We start from the raw sequence: 12,360 nt of genomic DNA on the forward strand, positions 1-12,360 counted from the left end.
CACAAAATTGGGGTTTTTGTTAGTTAGGTATCTCTGCAGAGATGATAAAGCATTAAAATTGGGTTGCTGGGGCCGGTGAGGTGGTGCTAGAGGTAAGGTGTCTGCCTTGCAAGCGCTAACCAAGGAAGGACCGTGGCTCGATCCCCCGGCGTCCCATATGGTCCCCCCAAGCCAGGGGCAATTTCTGAGCGCTTAGCCAGAAGTAACCCCTGAGCATCAAATGGGTGTGGTCCAAAAAACCATAGAATTGGGTTGCTTCTGTGGCACATATTATTTCATAGATAATCATGTGTAATCTCTATCTGAAGGAAATATCCTGCAATATTCCCTACCCCAACAATCACCTCAACAGACTGAAGGCAGTGAAAGGAGGTCATCAGTCATATCTAGAAGTGGGTTAGATACCCTTAAAAGAACATCTCCAAACTCTGTATTTATGGAGAAAATGGTGTTTAAATGACTTTTGTTAAGGAGCAGCTTGCAAAAGACAGAGACTCAATTCCACCTCTAGATGCTTGTCTAAGCTTCCCACACCCCAATCCAACATAATGGCATGCGATTAAACTGTCTTATTCTGTTAGCCCTTTCATAGACATGGAAACAAAAAAAAGTCATAATCTTACCATAAAGCTGTCATATTTTGAGGGCTATTTAACAAATTGATTTCCCAAAAAAGGAGCAGGTATTGCTGCACATTTAACCACCACCCCCTCAAATGTTTCTCTAAGTGAATGCAAATTGGCCTCCAAAGGATTTGTCTGTGTTAATAAAAAGATCTCTATGACCAATGATGCTACAAAGTCTTACTTAAGAGATAATGCATGCTTTTCTCACTTATCTTTTTCATACTTTGGCAGAAATATGAAAGTTAACTGTTTCATTTTCCTTTCGCTGCAAGCACTTTGTTTTCTTTTAACATCAACCAATCATTTCCAGAAGGGTCTCAAAGGCTGTATTTAGAGCAGTCAAAGTAAGTCCCCTACTATTCAGCCCCAGAGTCCATTTATGGCCTTGACAAATACATCTGGCCGGTGAACTCTCCCACACTGCCCTGATTCACCCGAATCAATAATGGCTGTCACCCAGAACAGAGTTAAAACAGATGACACAACCACCCTCCACTGAATATCTGGGTCTGGGTCTGTCCCAATTATTGTGCATCAATGTGGGTGCTATTTGGAACCCTCTAAAATAAATTCCAGACGATAAGCTTTTTATGCAAAATGATTGCCAATATTTCTTAAAATTTGGCAAAAGTTTCCTTGCTATTTCCTTCCCCAGAGGAAAGAGAGTGGTATTTTGTTTCAGGGCAATGTTGGGATTGTCTATTGGTGTTTCCCAAAGTGAACTGGTACAATTGAGGAACACTTCTGTTTATTCATTGAAAGAAGGTAGATTTCCAGGGAGGTTCTGCGTAATTATTTTTTTCTTTTTTAATGAAAAGAGGGCAGTAGGTCAAATAAATATGAGAATCTCTAGACTCATATGCTAGCTTCCTATGCTCTCTTCTTCCTGGCCTTGATGGGAAAATGTCTCATTTATTGACAGTTAATTGAGTTGGATGATCTCTTCATTCATTTAGTTTCTTAATTGATAATGTACGCATGCATACATTTTACTAAAGCCAAAAAATACAAAAGGATAACGTATGAAAGGCACATCTTCCCTCACCTTTCACCCAAAGGCTGGTAATGTGCCTATATGTTTAGGGTGGGGGAAGTGCTGATTAGATATTTATTTGACACCTTGTTGGTTTCCTCTCCAGAATTAACTAGATATCCAGGGAAATAGAGATATGTACATATAAACACATGTATTCTTTTATGGAGAGTTGCGTCGCTGGCTGTAATAGCAGCACATAGACCATTAGTTAGCATATCATAATTTATTAAAAACAGACACGATTAATGGGCTGTCAGTATGTTCCCAGTGCTTTCCTAATCCAAACACTCTCGCAATGAATAACCTTGACATAAGTCATTTTGCACTTGTGGAAGTACCTCTGTTATGATAATCACCTGGGGACAGAGTTTCAGGATCAAAGGGTAAGTGCACACATGATTGTGACAGACATAGTCTAATACTTTCAAAGAAGATGTACCAATTTCAAGTCACCCAATAATGATGTTGAAGATTACCCAATTCCCTATGGCTTCACTAATACAGCACAGACCAATTCTAAAAGGCCATTTACCCTGGCACTGAGAACAATGAACTAGGTATCAGAGAGCTGGCACGAGTCAAATCCTCCTTCTACTCAATCACTGCACTTGCCTCTCAACTCATGTGCTTTATGAAAGCTGATACTGAAGATCAGCACCTTGGAAGATGGAAACTGCTGAAGTCCCATTTCTGCAACTTACCAGTTGGGTAATCCTAGAATAACTTAACATCCGGGTTTTCTAAAAACTCTCCCAGTGGACATGCACGAATGCATCCTTCTAGTGAGAAAAATCTAAGCCAGTCTCTCCCAATGCAGGAATGCAGGAAGGATTAAATGAGATCAGCACAAGGCATCATCCCAGTGAATGTGTAGCAAATGTTCACGGTAACTGCATTCCTGTTCGCAATCCAATAATCGGTAAGAAATTGTTCTCAAGCCAAATAAGACTTTATGACAATAAGAGAACTGACTATGCTCCCTGCCAGGAAATACTCTCGTTTCTGGGGGCCCAGAGACTGGCAGCAAACAGACAGGCAAAGGTCATATCCAGATAAGGGAAAGAAATTTTATCTATTTTAATACAATTGACAGAAATTGCTACCTAGGTAAAGAAAACAGGAATTCCAGTTTAGATGACTAAAGAGGTAGCAAAGGGAGAAAGGGATACGTGGGTGGAGACACCACTCAGATTTCATTTCAAGAAAGAACTTGCTTAGCTACAAGGCACCATCAGGATCCAAACACAAGGACAGCCTCTTGCCAAGCCAACTCCCAGTCCAAGGTTACATAGGTTGGATGGTACTGGGATCTGTGGTTTCTGCCTTAAGCCAAGTTCATGTACTGGATATGTCAGAGTTGCCAAGAACATTGGCTAGGACTTTGTCAGGTCCAAGCCACATTCTGAAGTCCCTTTTCCCTGGAACTTGCTACCTTGCCCTGTCACAGTAAATGACTAACTCACTAACTCACAGTAAATGTGTCCTGAGAGCCTGCAGTTCACAAGTGGATGAGACAGGGCATCCTGCTAGAATCTTACAAGGCACTCTTCTTTCTTTTCGGATATGCTATAAAGCTTAACCCTCCCACCCAAATTCCTTAAAATATTACAGGAAAGTTTGAATCTACATGTGTTGACTTGTATTTTGTTCTGTTTTATGGCCACACCCGGTGGTACTCAGGATTTACTCCTGTCTCTGCACCCAGGAATCACTCAAGGTAGACTCAGGGGGCCATATGGGCTGCCAGGGATCAAACCCAGGTTGAGAGCACACAAAGCTATCACCCTACCTGCTGTACTATCACTCTGCCCACACTTGGAATACTAGCTGTAAGACACACACACCCCCCCCCCCCGGAAGAGCCACATGCATCCAGTGGGCCTGTCATGTGTGGACAGAGTCCTGTGAACATGATGAAATTCTCTCAGCTTCTCCCAATATCACTAACAGTGAGGAAAACTTCGCATATGACTACATTTCTCAAGGACTAAAGTGTTCCAAGCAAACTTTCAAAGAAAAAGCTATATGTAAGTTCACAGAAAAAAAACAAAACAAAACAAAAAAAAACGGCTGACAGTTCTCAAAAGAATACAGTCATATACCTACTGCCAGACAACATGCCCTGAAAAAGCACAAGTCACTGTGTAGAAATGACCTCTTCCAACATCACTTTATCACACACACACACACACACACACACACACGAACAGAAAAAATGGGTCTCTCACATACACACAGAAAACAGCAGAGGAAATAGCAATCCTCTTATACATACATGTCAGAGGAAAGGAAAAATTGACACCCTGGCCTACTCTACTCATCCCTTTGCCTGTCTGTCTGTCTCCACACACAAGCTCCAGAAAAGCAAGGGGAAAAAAAATTGACACCTCTAATCTACCCATCCCTCTGTCTGACTCTCTCTCTCTCTCTCTCTCCTCCCTCTCTCTCTCTCTCTCTCTCTCTCTCTCTCTCTCTCTCTCTCTCTCTCTCTCTCTCTCTCTCTCTCTCTCTCTCTCTCCACACACACACACACACACACACACACACACCGCATAGTGACCCCCACCATTGTTTCACACAAACTCACATAGACATACAGGAGAAACCAAAAAAGTGTTGTTTGTTTGTAGGTGACTTTAGGTAAAAGGATAGGGCAGTTGCTTTTGCTTTTGAATTGACCTTCCCTCACCTGAGATTGGGGGTTGGTTTGAAAAAAGGAAAGCAAGCTGACTCCAATGAATATCTTTTCTGAATGATTAGTATGATTTCTTCCTGCTGCCCTGCTTCATCAGATCCGTCTGCCTGAAGGGTTAGAAACATGGTACCTAGGGCGGGCTCACCAACTTGTGGATTATATATTATATTTTATTTACCTTTGTTATATTCTTAAAATAGAGAAAAGCTCCAAGAAAAAAATGAGAAACTAATGACAAACTGAGACCTGACTGTGCTATGTCCCTTAGGATCTCCAATGCAAATGCAAGACCGTGTGATGTCATGTCTGCTGGTTCTACCAGCAGCTTCTTCTAAACCACAGATGAAGTTCTATAGATCTCAGTGTCACCAGTAAAACAACCCATTCTAATCACAGCTCCAAGATAATAATCACCTAATTCCTACTTTGTGCATAAAGGCTATTATTAAATGCCTAGACTCAAATGGGAAGTCTTCCTTATAACTAAAGCAACCATATTTTAAATGTGGGTTTATCTGCTCTATTCCAGGGCCAAATTGTAGCCCCAAGACTTCCCCAAGTCAAGGAGGCTTCCAAAATGCAAGTGAGGGATCAGTCCTTAATCAAGGGAAGACTCAGACATCAGGATTAGAGACAACTAAATATAACAGACAGGAGAGGAGAACACAGTGTTCTACAGGGGGTTGGGGGGAAGACAACAATTCAAAGGGATTTCCAGTTTGGTTTGGCTATGAAAAGCATGGTTTCAGAAAAGGCCACAAACTCAGAAAGTGCTGCCGACGGTAAAGTAACCCCCAAGGAGAAAGTGTCACTTGCAGATGGGATTCTAGATATTTGGTTAACCAAGTTGTATGGGTACCACACATTTCCAAAAAGGGAAAAAGTATACCCTTGGCTTGGAATAGAAAATTACAGTGCCATGGAGAATTGACTACTAATTCTAGACCAAGCCATAGCAACAGCTGTTAGCAGTGTTTCCTCAATGTAGAACCCATTCAAAAAACTGTCCCAGTTTCAGCAAGGGCCACTATTCAGTGCTCTCCTGTGGCCTTTCCCCAGGATTTCCAGGTTGGGGGACTGTCAATTATCAGACCAGCTGTCCACCATCATTGTGCTCATCTTTATGGCCTACCTCTGGCAATACTGAAAGCAAAATGTAATTCAACTTCCTAAAAATAAAAACACCTCAATGGGCTCCATAATGACTCACTTTTCAGTCCAGGTGTGACATCCCTATTTAGTCAGCACAACACCATGTGCTTTGTGAAACCTAAACAATTCCATTTATCTGCCATCCAGGAGTTATTCACACCCGATGGAAAATTAGCAGGAAGGGGGAGACCTTTTCACTTACAGACAATTTGGCTAATAGGTCACATATGTTCAACTTTGTCTTGCTCTGTCCCTTCTCTCCTCCCCGCCCTCCCACTCTGGTTTTAAATTTTATTACTCTGGGGTATTTGCACCAAACAGATTCTTCTTTGTTGCCTGCAAATTAATCAGTCCCTGCTGTTTACTCCTCATTTGAGTCATAATCCACCATTTGTGACATCACAATTAGCCACTTGTGGTGATGATTATAATGTCATGAACAAAGGTTTATGACTTGGAGTTAGAAAAGAAACAGCAGGAGTGCTAACTGCTGGCAAAGTTTCTTTTTTCAAGTCATTGAAAACCCCAACATCAGGAATTAGAAGGTGAGACAGGAAAATAAAATAAGGGACTTTTTTTTTTTTTTTTAAATATGGAACGCTTCACGAATTTGCGTGTCATCCTTGCGCAGGGGCCATGCTAATCTTCTCTGTATCGTTCCAATTTTAGTATATGTGCTGCTGAATAAGGGACTTTTCTATGTAAATCCACTATCTGTATGGAAGTTGTTGAAAGCAGAATCAGTAGCTTCTACCAGGTGAATTTAAAAAAATAAATAAAAGGAACATTTAAAGAATATATTTTTGTCAACCATTTTCACTTTTTTGAAAAAGAGTAAAGTTATGGCCACAGCTGGTAGTGTTTTGGAGACATAATGGTGCCAGAAATAAAACACTACCCTTGTGCCTTACCACAGTACTATCTCTCCAGCCCCCAAACTTACTTTTTAAAATAATAAACAGGGGCCAGAAAGATGGCTCAATTGTCTGGAGCACATACCTTGCATGCAGGAGTCCCTGATTTCAACTCCAAACAGTACATGGTCTCAAGAATCACTTTGAATAACTCCAAGCACTGAGCTAGTAGTAGTCTGATATTGTAAGATGTATGGGATTCCAAACGAAAACAAAAACCGGGCTGCCTTGCACACAGTTGATCCAGGAAGAATGGTGGTTAGAATCCCGGCATCCCATATGGTCCACCAAACCTGCCAGGAGTGATTTCTGAGCACAGAGCCAGGAGTAATCCCTGAACACTGGCAGATGTGACCCAAAATCAAACAGAGAAAAAACCAAAACAAAGAGCAGCTAGAGACTTAATACAGGGGTTAAGACACTAGCTTTGCATTTTACAATCAACCCAGATTTGTATGCCAGTATGTTTCCTGGCACCCCAAGCACTGCCAAAAGTGACCCCTGAGCACAGAATCAAAGACTAAGCATCACCATGTGTGACTGCTCACCAAACCCAAAAGAGAAACAGACATCATTATCAATATTAAAGTAATCATAGGGGCCGGTGAGGTGGCGCTAGAGGTAAGGTGTCTGCCTTGCAAGCGCTAGCCAAGGAAAGGACCACGGTTCGATCCCCCGGCGTCCCATATGGTCCCCCCAAGCCAGGGGCAATTTCTGAGCTGGTAGCCAGGAGTAACCCCTGAGCATCAAATGGGTGTGGCCCGAAAAACCAAAAAAAAAATTAAAGTAATCATGCTTGTTTCCTTATTCTCTATAATCTTTCTTCATATAAGAAAAAGTATTGCAGCCATCATGCCCTCCACTCAAAATACTTCAGTAAATTTCTAAGGACTAAAGACAGTATCTTCATAACGATCAAGTTCAGGAAATTTAATGTTTACAAAAAATGATGTTATTTGTGGTTCCTATTCAAATCATACCCAATTAGCCCCGAAATCTTGTTGCATCATGAGCTCACATTATATATCTAAAACTAAAAAAATCAAAAGAGAAGCAGTGGCTTTCTCCAAGAGACAAAAGGATGATAAACCCAAAATTCAGCATTTAAAAATCTTTAGCTCCACAGTAAGGAATATTGTAGCCATTTGTGTGGTGCTCACAATGATCTCATAAGCAAGCATTTTGAATAAATCATCTCATTTAAGCTTCATTAAAAACCCCATGAGGTGTTCATCCTCAGAATGCATACTTTATAGAAAGAAAAATGAAAATCAAACCCCGGAGAATGAAACATCTACTAGAGACTATTTCTAGGTGAAGCAAGCAACCTTGATTCCTCTTAAGAACTAGATTCACACCGCGTTAGCAAACAGTCCGACATGAACAAATTACCAAGATCCAGTCAACCGTCAGAACTAAAAGCAGATCAATACTGCCCTGTAAATGAAGACTGCAATTAAGAATGCATAGTGCAGGGTCACAGCTGACTTGTTTCAGTATCTGATCAACACAGGATATTCCAATATGCATCTTGCCCTCCAAACAACTTTTAGGTAGAATGTACAGTGGGCAGCTTCAGTGACATTATTAACTGCCTACTTAACAGATCCAGGAATGCCATTTATTCTAAACAACAAGTGAAGGTTTTAAAAGCAAGAAAAGAAGCTTTTCACAAGCTAAAAGCCTTTTGGACAGGATGGACCTTAAATCGCCTATTTCAAAGAGACAGAAATGGCTTCAAGGGAAGCTTGAGCATCATTACATTTTTTTTTTAGGAGAACGTAACGATATCAGATTAATTCAACCTGACTTAAAACTGAGTCTAAACTAGCAGTGGAAATGAAGAAAAATTCATGATCCAAAAGCCATGGTCACAAGACTTCTACAGAATCTGTATTTCTTTTTTTTTTTTTTTAAACTTTATTCATTTTATTGATTGATCTTTGGGCCACACCCAACAACACTTAAGGGTCACTCCAGGCTCTGCACTCAGAAATCACCCCTGGCAGGCTGGGGGATCATCTGGGATGATGGGAATCAAACCAGGTCCTTCCTGGGTCAGCAGCATGTAAGGCAAATGCCCTCCACTGTGCTATCTCTGCGGCTCCCCAAAATCTGTATTTCTAACACTAACTATTTCTAAGTCTATAGGACCTAACACTCATTTCCTATTAGATACATTCCATGATGCACTTGACATAAACCGTGTAAGATTTCTATTGCAAGCAAGTTTAATTCCTGACATCACATCATCATGTACTCATGAAATAATAATAATAATAATAATAATAATAATAATAATTGTTGTTATTATTATATTCACAAACCCTAGTTATCCTCACCCTGCAGCTTATGGTCAGAAATAACTGAAAGACAAGACAATCTCTGATTCCCTTTATCCTTAGCATCTCCAATCTCCTGCCATCCTATACTGTCCTGTCTCATGCATGATCTTGTGTTCTGTGGTAGATTTTAAGGGAAACACAGAGAAGCTTCTCCAAAATCAGCCACTGAATTGCCCCCATTGTATTTTGATTTGTTTTGTCTTGTTTCATTTGTTTGGACCATTTCCAAAGTTGCTCAAGGCTACTCCTGGCCCTACACTCTGGCATCACTCCTAAGGGAAATCTCAGGACAGATGGTGTTCCAGGGAATCAAACCCAGGCCCACCATATGCAAGGTAAACACCCTATCCACTGTACCACCTCTCCAGTTCCCTCCATGGTATTTATCATACAAAATTACATAACTGAACTAAAGCAATGTTTCAAAATTAGGACATTCATTTAATAATCCATACTTGGGGTTTCTCTTGAGACCATTTGAGGACCACTGTGGTTCCATGTGCAACTCAGCCAGTGTTCCCGAAATCAGAGCATCGGTGCCTACCTGCCACCACCCCCACCACTTCCCTTCACTCCAAGTCACGCATTCCTTGAGTGACTTCCTATAAATCCGGACAAGTCTGGGAATGAAAAGACTCACTGTTACAGGACAAGCTGACATTAATGGGGCATATGGTCACCCAACCTGGATTCCTGTTATTGGCTCCAGCTTCAGTTTTCAGTAGCAGGTATGTCTTGTTCTCTTTTACCCCAACTGCTTTGGTTTGCAGTGTTGAAAAGTTTTGCTTGGGGATTGAGAGGCAGAGAGATTTTAATGTCTAATTAGCAAATTGCTTAAGGGGACAGTTGAAATTGAAAAAGAGAAAATGCTACAGTCAGGGGGCAGTTAGAGAAAAGTGGGACAACTTGAAGGGGACAAAGAGTCACAGATTTTACTGCTCATCTCATCATATCTGACTGTCAGGGGGGTTATTAGCTGGAACAGAAGAAAAAGACAGACCAGACAGTCCAGATTCTGGTCACTGGAAGAATTTAGAAGCACAGTTCATTAAACTTTAAAGAAAAACAACACAAACTCTTCTGAAATAGAGCAACAACTGAAAATCCTCACATGCATTCAGTACTCCTGAGGAGCTGTCAAGATCTTCTTTTATAATGAACCCACAGTTGGGCTTTTTGCCAAATGCAGTGGTCATTAGTTTAAAAACAGTCTGAAATGTTCGAGTTTTAGAGTCCTATAATCAAAATCTATTAATGTACCATTTGGAACTTAGTACATACATACATCCCTCAGCCAGCAAGCTTTCTAGATGATCCCATTTGAATAGGGTACAATCTTGCAAGGCTTTTATCAATCTCTACAATCTTATTAGGCTGGTGTCCTTTGAAAATTCTTTTCCTTCTCATCCAATAAAACTTAAGATGAACTGTTTTTGCATTTTAGACAGGCTAACAAGATTTATCTAAGCAGAAATCCTTGATTCAGAGGTAGCCCCAAATTTAGGGGTAATGATACAATCTGTAAGAGTGCAGCAGTACATGCTACAGAGCATTAAACTTTGAACAAAAAAAGCTTCAGTTAATGGCCCAATAAAAAAATTGAAAGAGGGGGCTGAAGAGATAGCACAGCAGGTAGGGCATAAAGTTATTGCCTTGTATAAAGTTAACCAGGATTGGAACCCCAGCACCCCATATGATTTCCCCCAGCACTGCCAGAAGTGATTCTTGAGCAGAGCCAGGAGTAAGCCCAAAGAATTGGCAGGTGACCAGAATATAAAAAATAAACTACCTTATTGCATAAAAATAGTTCAAAGGATTGAAGCACAGGCTTTTGCAAATGGGGGACTTAAATGTGGTCACCAGCACAACATGGGCATGGGCCCCCAAAACTCTTGAGAATAGCACCTGCATACTGCTGGCTGTGGATTCAGATTTAAAAAAAAAAAAATCATGAGGCTGACTGTTCAGGTATTCAGAAATTTTATCAGTCACTAGTTTCTGAGTGTCTTATTCATAGACACATTCTAGAAGTATCATCCTTGGAGAAGGACTTTGGGGACGTGTTCTGCTTGAGCCTCTGGCTTGCTCATGAGACCGAGAGAGGAAGCTGTCTGCACTGCACACAATCATCCTAGTCATAGGCCCAAACCTTTTGTCTAATGATGATAAAGTGCCCTAATCTATTCCACATGGGGTCTCACTCTGGCTCTGCACAGCATGTCATGCTTTCCAAACAAGGTGGCTGGACCTCTGGGTACTGAATTTCCCCCAACACTTCATAAACTTCACCTCATGTGGAAAGCTGTACAGAAACTGCCCTTCAACCCACCCTCCGGTATCATCCTTCCCCTGCACAGCACAGCCCAGCAATCATTTATAAGCTCTCTCTGACTACCTCATGTCAAGCTCTGGGTGTTCCACATCAAAGAAAACTTTATTTTCCCAAACTGCTCACTGCAAAGAAACTGCTAACTTAAAATAACAAGTAAAAAAATGAAGCCACTAGCCTACTACCCCACACCTCATTAGAAGTGTGGTTTGGGGATGTGAGTAGGGGGATAGTATAGCTGGTAAGGTGCGGTATTAGCAATGGCATGAGACTGACCCAGATTCTATTTCCTAGCATCCCATGTGGTTCCCTGAGCACCACAGGAGTGATTCCTCAATATAGAGCTAGGAGTAATCCCTAAGCACAACTGGGTGTGCCTCCCCTCCACCAAAAAAAGAAGTGTTTTGAGTTTACTCCTGATTCTATGTTCAGAGGTCACTTTAGCAGTGCTTTGGGACCATATTTGGTGCCATATGTGGCGATCAAGCCTGGGTTGATAGTGAAGGCAAACAGCCTACTCACAATTGTACGGTCTCTGTAGTCCTTTAAGTATCTTTAATAAATATTGTCTACTATGAGTCGACTATTCATTTTTTTTTTACCAGAAAGCTACTATAGGAGGTAAAGAGCTTGCATTGCATATGGCAGATCCAGGTTTGGATCCCTGGCACAACATGTGGTTCTCCAAGCATTGCCCAGGGGTCCCTCCTGATCACAAAGATAGGAATAACCCATAGCCTGAGCACCACCACGTATGGCCCCAAAAGCCTAAATAAATCAGTAGACACAGACAGACTGACACTAAATTCAACTGATCTCTTTCTTAACATTTTAATAATAAAAATAAAATATCAGGGCCTAGGTGATAGGGCAGCAGGAGGGTGTTTGCCTTTCATGCGGCTGATCCAGGAACGACCTCAGTTCGATCCCCGGCATCCCATATGGCCCCAAAGCCAAGAGCAATTTCTGAGCACATAGCCAGGAATAACTCCTGAGTGCCATCAGGTATGGCTCAAAAACATTATACACACACACACACACACACACACACACACACACACACACACACACACACACACACACACACGTAAATTATCTTAGCTGTTAAATCCTTTGTTGGGTATTTGTGAATCCAAGAACAGTCCCCAGAATGAGAAATTACTTTCCATCCCCTTGTCCCCTTTCGGGGAGAGACCTTGGTAATATTTATCCGCAGCAAATAATAATCCACACAAACAAGAAGGATAGGGTGTAAAAGATTGG

The 12,360-nt window shown here is 41.3% G+C and overlaps 1 protein-coding gene and 1 non-coding gene across 3 annotated transcripts in view; both read right to left on the reverse strand.

The window, feature by feature from the left end:
• The window catches only part of PTPRG (protein tyrosine phosphatase receptor type G), an 837,085-nt gene that overhangs the window by 695,408 nt on the left and 129,317 nt on the right, over nucleotides 1–12,360 (reverse strand). The gene's annotated exons all lie outside the window — the stretch shown is intronic.
• On the reverse strand, nucleotides 6,096–6,202 carry LOC126015153 (U6 spliceosomal RNA). The gene has a single exon (XR_007498046.1). It is a non-coding gene; the product is annotated as a U6 spliceosomal RNA (small nuclear RNA).

This window comes from Suncus etruscus, chromosome 7 (assembly GCF_024139225.1).
Source record: "Suncus etruscus isolate mSunEtr1 chromosome 7, mSunEtr1.pri.cur, whole genome shotgun sequence".
Lineage (NCBI taxonomy): Eukaryota > Metazoa > Chordata > Mammalia > Eulipotyphla > Soricidae > Suncus > Suncus etruscus.